The 8921-nt window shown below is 43.1% G+C and overlaps 1 protein-coding gene across 3 annotated transcripts in view; it reads right to left on the reverse strand.

The window, feature by feature from the left end:
- The window catches only part of Osbpl1a (oxysterol binding protein like 1A), a 191967-nt gene extending 185154 nt beyond the window's left edge, over nt 1-6813 (reverse strand). The window contains exon 1 of one of the 3 annotated variants that reach the window (XM_059246373.1): nt 6702-6813. The gene's annotated coding sequence lies outside the window, so the exon portion shown is untranslated. The remainder of the gene's footprint in view (nt 1-6701) is intronic. The other 2 variants (XM_059246372.1, XM_059246374.1) reach the window with 2 other exon arrangements.
- Nucleotides 6814-8921: the final 2108 nt, after the last annotated feature.

Below are 8921 nucleotides of genomic sequence, written 5' to 3' on the forward strand. Positions count from 1 at the left end.
GAAGACTCCTGATGCTCACCTCAGACCTCCACATCCATACACACATACATGTACACATGCACATACAAAATGCCCTACAATTTCTAAAACTGTATTACAATATAAAGTCAAATGATGCCTTAGTTAGGGTTACTACTGACCCTATCCTGTTACAAGTTGACATAAACTAGCCAGCACAACCAACGCTGAGCTCTAAGCTCAGTGAGAAACCCTATCTGAAAAACTAAGGGGAGTACCATCAGGACACTGGGTATCACCACGTGCACAATCGTAATAAAAATAACAGCATTTAGTTCCTGTAAGTAAAAGTTAAACCTTTAGAAAACAAAGAACTATTTTTTTCTGAATCAAAAAATCATCCAAATTCCTATCGTGAGCAGATTTTTTTAAATAATAATTATTGGAAATCATGAAAGCTTAATACAGGAAAGTGTTTTGTCTCTGGTGTTTCAGCCAAAGGAAAGAGACAAGCTGCCCCTGAATGGCACTGGTCAGACGGATTTGAACCACATTCTATCCTTCAATGTCGTATTTCCCACCATCTTGTTTTATGGACAGATTTCTGCTGCTGCTCTTTTTGAAGAATTTTCACTTTTTCGTCATTACTGTGTGCCTGTGTATGACAGGGTGGGCTGGGGACTCACGTGGAGGTCAGCTTTGTGGAATTGGTTTTATCCTTCTCCTCTAAGTGGATTCTGAGGCTTGAACTTGGTCACCAGGCTTGTGGAGGCAAGCACCTTTACGCACTGACCCATCTCACAAGCCTCAAGTTTAGATTTCTTAATGAGATTCTGAACAGCCATGAAAATGTTATCAACTACATAAACATTTTACTTTAAAACCTGGGAGACCGCAGTAGTTCTGCCTATGTTTCCTTGTTGCAAGTTCATCTTAAGGGCCTTTGACTTTAATTTCTTTATGTAGAAAACCTATTTATAGTTTGTCTCTTAAATACTGTCACTAAAACAGTGACCATACAAACAGTAGGCCACTAAATCTTGACTTACTTGAGTAAATTCTGGGCCCCAACAGTTCTGAACACTCAACAGAGACCCTCAAATGCACAGCTTAAAGAGCAATCATGAATTGTAAAATTTAGTCAGGAGTCTATTTTATTTTCTTTGAGACAAGGTCTTACTGTGTAGTCCTAGCTGTCCTTGAACTTGCTCTGTAGACCAGGCTGGCCTCAAGCTCACGGAGATCTACCTACTTCTGCCTCCTGAGTGCTGGGTTTGATGGCATTCACACCATGCCGGGCCAAGGATCTATTCTTTTATAATTTAAATTTCAAAATTTTAAAAATTCCAGAGTTAAATAATTTTATTATTTAAATATGTTAATTAAATATCATTACCTACTGTAAATATAAAACTCCTAGAAATACCAAAGATAATGAAGCTAAACAATCAGAACACAAGAAATATAAAACATTTAATAATATGTATCGATGGTAGGAATCAAGTTTCCACTGTTGTCTGCTGTTTGAAAAGGTCTCTTACAGTCCAGGTAGAACTTGTTTAGCCCAGTCTGGTCCGAAACCTATGATCCTCCTGCCTCACACCGTAGTTCCACCACACCCAGCTAGGAATAAGGCTCTCAAAAGTGAAAAGTTAGGGGGTTGGAGAGATGAGTCAGAGATTAAAAGTCCTTGCTGTTCTTGCCAGTCCCAAGTTTTGCTCCCAGCCCCACAAGGCAGCTCACAACTGCCTGTAACTCCAGTCCCTGGGGATTCAACACCCTTTGACCTCTGAGGTCACCTCCACATACAAACTTACAAACATATAAACTTATAAACATGTACATACATATAAATAAAAACAAAATTTTTGAAAAGCACAAAGTCAAATTCACCCATGCCGAGATTAACCCAGTTATACATACAACATTGAACTACACATAAAACCTAAGTGTGGTAGTCCCTCAAAATCTCAGTCTAGAATGACCACAAGATGCAGCGACTCTTTGAATGAAGGGTACCAAACAGGTACTTGTATACTCCTGTATAGAGCAGTACCACTCACAATATCCAAGTGGCAATTAAAAAAAAAAAATGTGAGAAACATGTGATAGAATATAATTCAGCCTTTGAAAAGGTTCTCCGGGGGCTGGAGAGATGGCTCAGAAGATGTTTTCTACCTTCCAGAGGACCCAAGTTTGGTTTCTAGCACTCACGTGGCAGCTCACAACCACCCTTAACTTCCATCACATGAGATCTGAAACTTCGTTTTGGCCTCTTAGGGCACCAGGTACATGCACATAGCACACACATATAGGTAGACCAAACAGCCATACACATAATAAAATAAGTCTTAAAAAAACCTTTTTTCTGGCATGTGCTAGAACACAGATAAACCTTAAACACATCTTGTAAATGACATCAGCCAAGCATAAAACACAAACATGTATGATTTCACTTAACCAAGGCAGGCAGCACAGAGCAATTCAGAGGCAGGAAGCAGAGCTATCCACGGTGGTGTACATCTGTAATCCCAACACTCAGGAAGCTGAAGCAGGAGGCTCACAGGCTTGAAGCTAAGGAAACCTGGTCTCCAAAAGTAAAGTTAGAAGCCGGGCGGTGGTAGTGCACACCTTTAATCCCAGCACTTGGGAAGCGGAGGCAGGCGGATCTCTGTGAGTTCAAGGCCAGCCTGGTCTACAGAGCAAGTTCCAGGATGGCCAGGACAGTTACACAAAGAAACCCTGTCTCAGAGAAAAAAAAGGTAAGGTTTTAAAAGTAAATTTTAAAAAAAGTTATAGTTGCCAGTAACTAAGAGGGAGCAACAAATGCCAAGAAATTGCTCACTGGGTCTGGAGTTTCAGTTCAGAGGACCAAAAAGTTCCACAGGTAGATGAAGAAGCCTAGTTATCCAAAACATCATTAAGGATATAGGACATGGTTACAGGCAGAGCACTTGCCCAGCACATCCAAGGCTCTATCTAGATTTAGTCCCCAGCACCACAAAGGAAAAAAAAATCACAAGTAGGTATTTATTTTATGATTGGATATCAACATGCCAATATAATACTTTAGCTACATTATAAGAATTTCAAATATGGGAAAAATTAAATGTGTTATAAACAAATATACATAGAAACTAAAGCTTAAAAGGTATGTTAAGAAAACTGCTTAACTGCATTCCAAAGTGGTCAGCTGCTTAATGGGACTTGTCCCTGTGTTATGTTCTGTTACTACAAGGAAAGTATTAAAAATCACTATGTAAAAGGCATAGATATGGTAAGGATTTCTGCTCTTATTATTTGTTCCCAAGCCACTGATAAACTCGCTCACACACACACATTTTTACAATCATGACATTTGCAATGATCCAAGAAACTAGATGCATTTTTGTTTTAGAAACTCAACACCGGTAAGAGATTCTAGCTAATCTAACACTGACTTTGTGGTTGAAAGCCAAAACACAAGAAATTAAAATTATCTGCCAAATGGATGACATCAGAACCACAACCATAATCCAGAAGCTCCAATGTAGGGGTGAGATAACGCAATCTATTTCATAAACTTCAGGTCAGTGTCTAAACTAAAAGCCATGGGTCATTGTTCCCATGTGGACACTGAAGAAGAGGAATCTGAATTTTAAGCTTTACTAATCGAACATATCTAAAGCATGGCAATTTAAAGAAAGCAACAATTTTTAAGAGTATTTTGAGTTAAAGATAAAGCTGCTTAACTTTTCATGTAGCAAACATTTTCCTCTAACTTCCTGGGTAAGTCTGTGCCCTGGTGATGAGCACTGTTCTTCTGAAAAAGAAGCTGACTATGCTCATGTCACATGACACTTTACAAACCACAGAAATCATGTCATCATGTCAAACCCTCGGGCAAGCTGCTGTTCTCTTAATACTTAGCATTTTAATCACCTTCTGTCTGTTACTCACAGCTTACACTTAATGCCACACAGAAAATAAGGCCTAATAACTGGGCATTTATCATTGCATATAAATCAGTTGAAAGGCTTAATGCTCGATGAACATTAAATCAGTGTGACAGCATTCCTTTACAACACTGTTTCAACTCTGTGCTACATTTTCTTTTCTATCTAGGAGGAACCTTCCTGCACCCTGACTTCAGTTTCAACTTGGAAGATTCTGAAAAGTATCAGCTAGTGTTTGAAAACAGCTGGGTCTACAGACACTGGCAGAGGAGAGTCTCAAACTAGACAAATACTTTCATAATAACAATACTAACAAGGAAGTTGATGGAACTGTATTTTTAATACACATTTTTGAACCTCAGACAAGATGAATTTCAATTTCTCCCACTTTATTTCATACTTGAAAATTTTTTATCTTGAAAATAGAATTAAAACCATGTAATACTGGTGCATCACAGTTTATACACTATAGAAATTTCTCTTTAAAGAAAAGTTTTGAGGGAAAAGGATCTGGCATTTGCCCAGGATAGCCTGCAATTCCTGAGTGCAGGGGATCCTCCTGACTCAGAGCTGGGAGTGGTTATGACTAGAAGCACGTGTCACTTTTAAAGGGGAAGTAAACACTAAGCACGCTTGTGGTTTACTCTCCAATGGCACATGATGTACAGTCACGGACCACTTTCGTGTATAACATCATGACTTCCTACTCGTGGGTTAATGAATGGGAAAAGTCCAATGGAGTAACCTAGTAAATCACCTATTTCTTATCCCAGCCCTTCCTACAGACCCTTCAGACTGTCAGCATCAGATCAGTTTTGCGAGAAAAACCTCGAAAAGTCCAGCCAACCTGACCACTTCAGATAAAAGACATGACACCCAAAATCATAAATATACCCTGTGCAGAGTGTATGATATGTGCCTTTTTCTCTGTGCGTATGATATGGGTGGCATGTTCATGTGTCTAACTGTGTACACAGCACATGTGTGACAACTTCTGGTGTCCCTCCTGGCCTTCTACCTTGCTTGCTTGAGTTAGGGTCTCCTGTTTACCATTGTCTCTAACAGCAGGAGTGTTACAAAAACTTGCAGGGATCCTCCTGCCATGCTGTGGCAGCACTGGGGTTACAGACTGATGTGTCCCCAGAGTCCTCACAGCACCAAGCAGTTTACCCACTTAGCATCTCCCCAGCCTTTTCTGGAACTTCATTAGATGCCAATAACTACACCAAAAACCCTATGTACTCTTTCTAGGAACGTCAAAGAATTTACAATGCCATCAACAGAATTCTGGTTGAAACAGACTCAGTTCAAGAGAACTGACAAGTTCTAAACCTTCAAACTTCTCACCAGCAGAACTATCCAATTCTCTCTCCTCTGTATGTTACCAGTCGATTTCTATCTTCTACTGACTCTTTTTCTGTGAGCACTTCTGAAGTCAGCTGCATACTGTGTCAACATGTAAGACACTGTCACCAAGTCCTGCAAAGTAGTCAGTACAATCTTGCAGTCCCAGCACTCAGGAGAATGACAGGCATTCAATGCCAGCTGGAAATGATATCTTCTTGAAAATAAAACCAAAATTGCCACAACAGAGCTCCAACTGAAAAATACTATGAGCACACAGCTCTAAGTCAAGTTAACAAGAGAACCTTTGTAATTGAATGGGCACTGCATTGCACAACCCCTCAAAAGAAACTGACTGTTCTCTTACATACTGGTTCCCTATGTAACAGTATCATTTCCCTTTAAGAGAATACAGGAGAAGGAAACTTTTTAGAGAAATCCTGCCTGGCTGTTCACAGGCGTACTAACTGCTAGAACTACCTGCAGCCACCAGGGACAGGGATTAGCCAAACAACACACATCCCTGCTGATGCACAATGAATACTCAACAAGTGTCACTGAACTACTATTTCAGATAAAGCTGCTCAATTTCCGGGAGTTAAGTCTCACTCTGATTATCGCTGCCAAACACTGTTGGGAGCTACTTTGCCCGAGAGAAACTTAAAAGGATAAACTTTGAAAGGGTTACTGACATCTTTCTCTGTGTAGGTTGTACATGGGGGCTCACCTAGCAATTTAGAATTAGTGTATCAAAAGGAAGTGGACTTTGTAGCTATTCCATAATTACAGATGCTTACAATTTCATTCGCGGGACTTAACATTTGTACTAACCATGGTGCAGGAAAAAAAAAAAAAATCACAGGGTCAGCATGTGAACACTGACGACCCTCAAGGCAGTCAACAATTTCCAAAAGCTAAGAAGTGAGCCTGTTCTTTCAGGAAAGACATCACTGACTGCAAAGCTAGTTCAATTCCATTATCAAGCAGCCTTCCAAATCAAATAGCTACTCAGCAGCATTCAAACAGCTTTGTCTAACTTAACTAGCAGACGCTGAGCAACTCAATTTCACAATGCTGCCTACTTAAAAGCACCGGACAGCTGAAAACTCCAAGCAGGAAAACACGGTTCAATGCCTCCCGCGGCGGATCTCTGGGGCCACGGATTAAGCGCATCGTCCCTGGTTCAGTGCAGCTGTGGTCATTCGATTGCTAAATCGCCTTTTGCTGGCGTTGGGGTTTGTGGAGGCGGTCAGGTGGAACGCGGGACAATGGTCTCACGCACGACGCGTGACTTCCATTGTCATTCACTCCTCCGGCTGGAAGGAAACTACAACTTCGGACGCGCGCTCCGCTCGGAGTCGCTCGCAGTTGCGCGGCGGGCGGGCAGCGCCCGCAGCCCAGGCGCCCACCGCCGAGACCCCGGGGCTCCGGGGCCCGCCACGCTCCTCCCCGAGCCACACTGACCTGCGCGCTCGCGGGCCCCGCTCCTGAGGCGGCCTCCTCCACAGGCCGGGCCGCGCCCGCCGGGCGGCCGTCACCCACGCGGGCCGCTCTCACGAGGACGCCCCGGGGATCCCGAGAGGGAACCGCGCGGAATTCGAGGAACCGTGGCTCCCCAGCCAAGCAGGCCTGGGAACGCGCGCGCCAGGATTGTTGGCGCCCGGCCCGGCACGTGACCTGCTGGGCCACGCCCCCTCTAGACCACGCCTCCTGACGGACCACGACTAACTGGCCGCCTCCGCTAGGGGGCGGAGTCTCCGCCCTCTTCCCGCCCTTGGGGCGTGGAGAGGGGAGGCAGCGTGGACTCGGAACAAAATAACGGTGGGCTAATTTCTGTGAAGACTACTTATTAAACACACATTACCCGGGAGTCCAGGGCTATTCTTTAAATTTTTATTTTGGTTGCTACTAGACCCATGTAAACTTAGTCGGCAGTATAAGTTACCCACACCTACCTCTTCGTTCTCACACTTCAGAGACTGGCCTACAGATGTAAACACCGTAAGCTAGGGATGCGTGAAGGATGCATAGAAGTAAGATTTTACGAATTTCCCTCCACTTCTTCCACTTCTTCTCATGAAATAATCTCTGATAAAGAGCACATACCTTTTCACACCCGTGTGTCTGACCGGTCAAGCCAGAGGACTTACCACACAGTCTATAGCATCAAGGTTCAAACTCATATAATTACATCTTTAAAGAAGATTTATATATGAACTCAAAAGACCAAAAAAAAAAAAAAGCTTGCTAACATCTCAACTTTTAAAAGTTGGCAAAGTGATTTAACGAACATTTGTTTGTGGTGAAAAATTAACAAGCATCATTTTAAATTTTATAAAGAGCTGTGGTCCTTGAAGTCCATTCAGGCCTAGAAACTCGTACTGAGAACCTGTTACAGGCTGGTCCTTATTAGACTGAGTGTGACACATCACATGTGTCTGTGGCATGTGACGGGTCTTTACAAATGATGTCTTTGGAGAACACAAGCAACCTGCTCTGCAGGCTGACACCTTTTCCTAATAAAACAGGCACTGACTACTGCAATGTCTCAGTTGCAGAATCTAGGATAACTACCACAGTTATATTTGTCTAGAAGAAACCCTGGGGCTTTAAGAAAGAAATGCTGGGCCATTTTATCATGCAAACATTTCATGCGGAGACTTAACCACACTCACTGCACCTGGGACATCAACATCAGACCAAAGCAATGATTCTACCCAAGTCCAACTCGGTGAACCAACGAGGTGGACTTAGAGGAGCATGGGTTAGGGATTGCTTACAGGAATGTGAATGACCACAAAGCAGCCACGTCACTAAAAAGTCTCAATCCAGCATAGATGACAATTTCCTCTGTGGTACATAGATAGACTATTCCACTCAGGCAACCATCTGCCCTCTACATACTCTAGCCGCGTCTGAGATTACATGCAGCTGGGGGAGAGTGGCACACAGCTAGGAGGGAAGTGAAGGAAAAGAGGTGGAGCCTCATATGAGCATCTAATGACTGTCCTCATCATCTTCGAGGGGTCTCTTGAAGGTGGTCTCAGCTACTCTGATTAGGATGGTAATGGCTGTTCTGAGGACACAGGTCTACAACACATCTTCACAGCCAAAATAAAAAGTGACCATTGAAATAATTTCCCACATGACTCCATGAGAACCTTCATTCTCACTGTGAGGGCTTGCTGCTTGAGTTCAGTGGAGTGTCCACTTAGAAGTCCCTTCTTCAGTTTGTAAATGAAAAATGGTCTCTAGTCCATGGCAGGGTGAAGCATTCCATTCTTCACAGTATTTTGCACTGTATTTTTACAAGTCTTCCTGGTATTTATGTGAAGAATAAGAAAGGAGGAACTTGCTGCTTACGTAAGTCACTGTTCTGTTGCTGTGCTAAGACACCGTGGCCGAAGCAGCTCATGGAGGAAAGATTTAATTTGGGCTTATGGTTCCAGAGGCCATGGTGGCGGGGACTCCGCCTTGCACGGCAGCCGGCATGGTGACTAGAGAACAAGCTGAGCGCGCTCCTCCTGAAGCACAAGTCTGAAGCAGGGAGAACTAGACATGGTGGGAGTCTTTTCACTCCTAAAGCCTGCTTAGTGACAAGACTATCCCCCCATATGTCCCCAAACTGGGGTCAAACATATGAGCCCATCAGGTGACATTCTCCTTTAAACCACCACCATCTTC

The sequence above is a fragment of the Peromyscus eremicus genome, chromosome 19 (assembly GCF_949786415.1).
Source record: "Peromyscus eremicus chromosome 19, PerEre_H2_v1, whole genome shotgun sequence".
NCBI classification, from domain to species: domain Eukaryota; kingdom Metazoa; phylum Chordata; class Mammalia; order Rodentia; family Cricetidae; genus Peromyscus; species Peromyscus eremicus.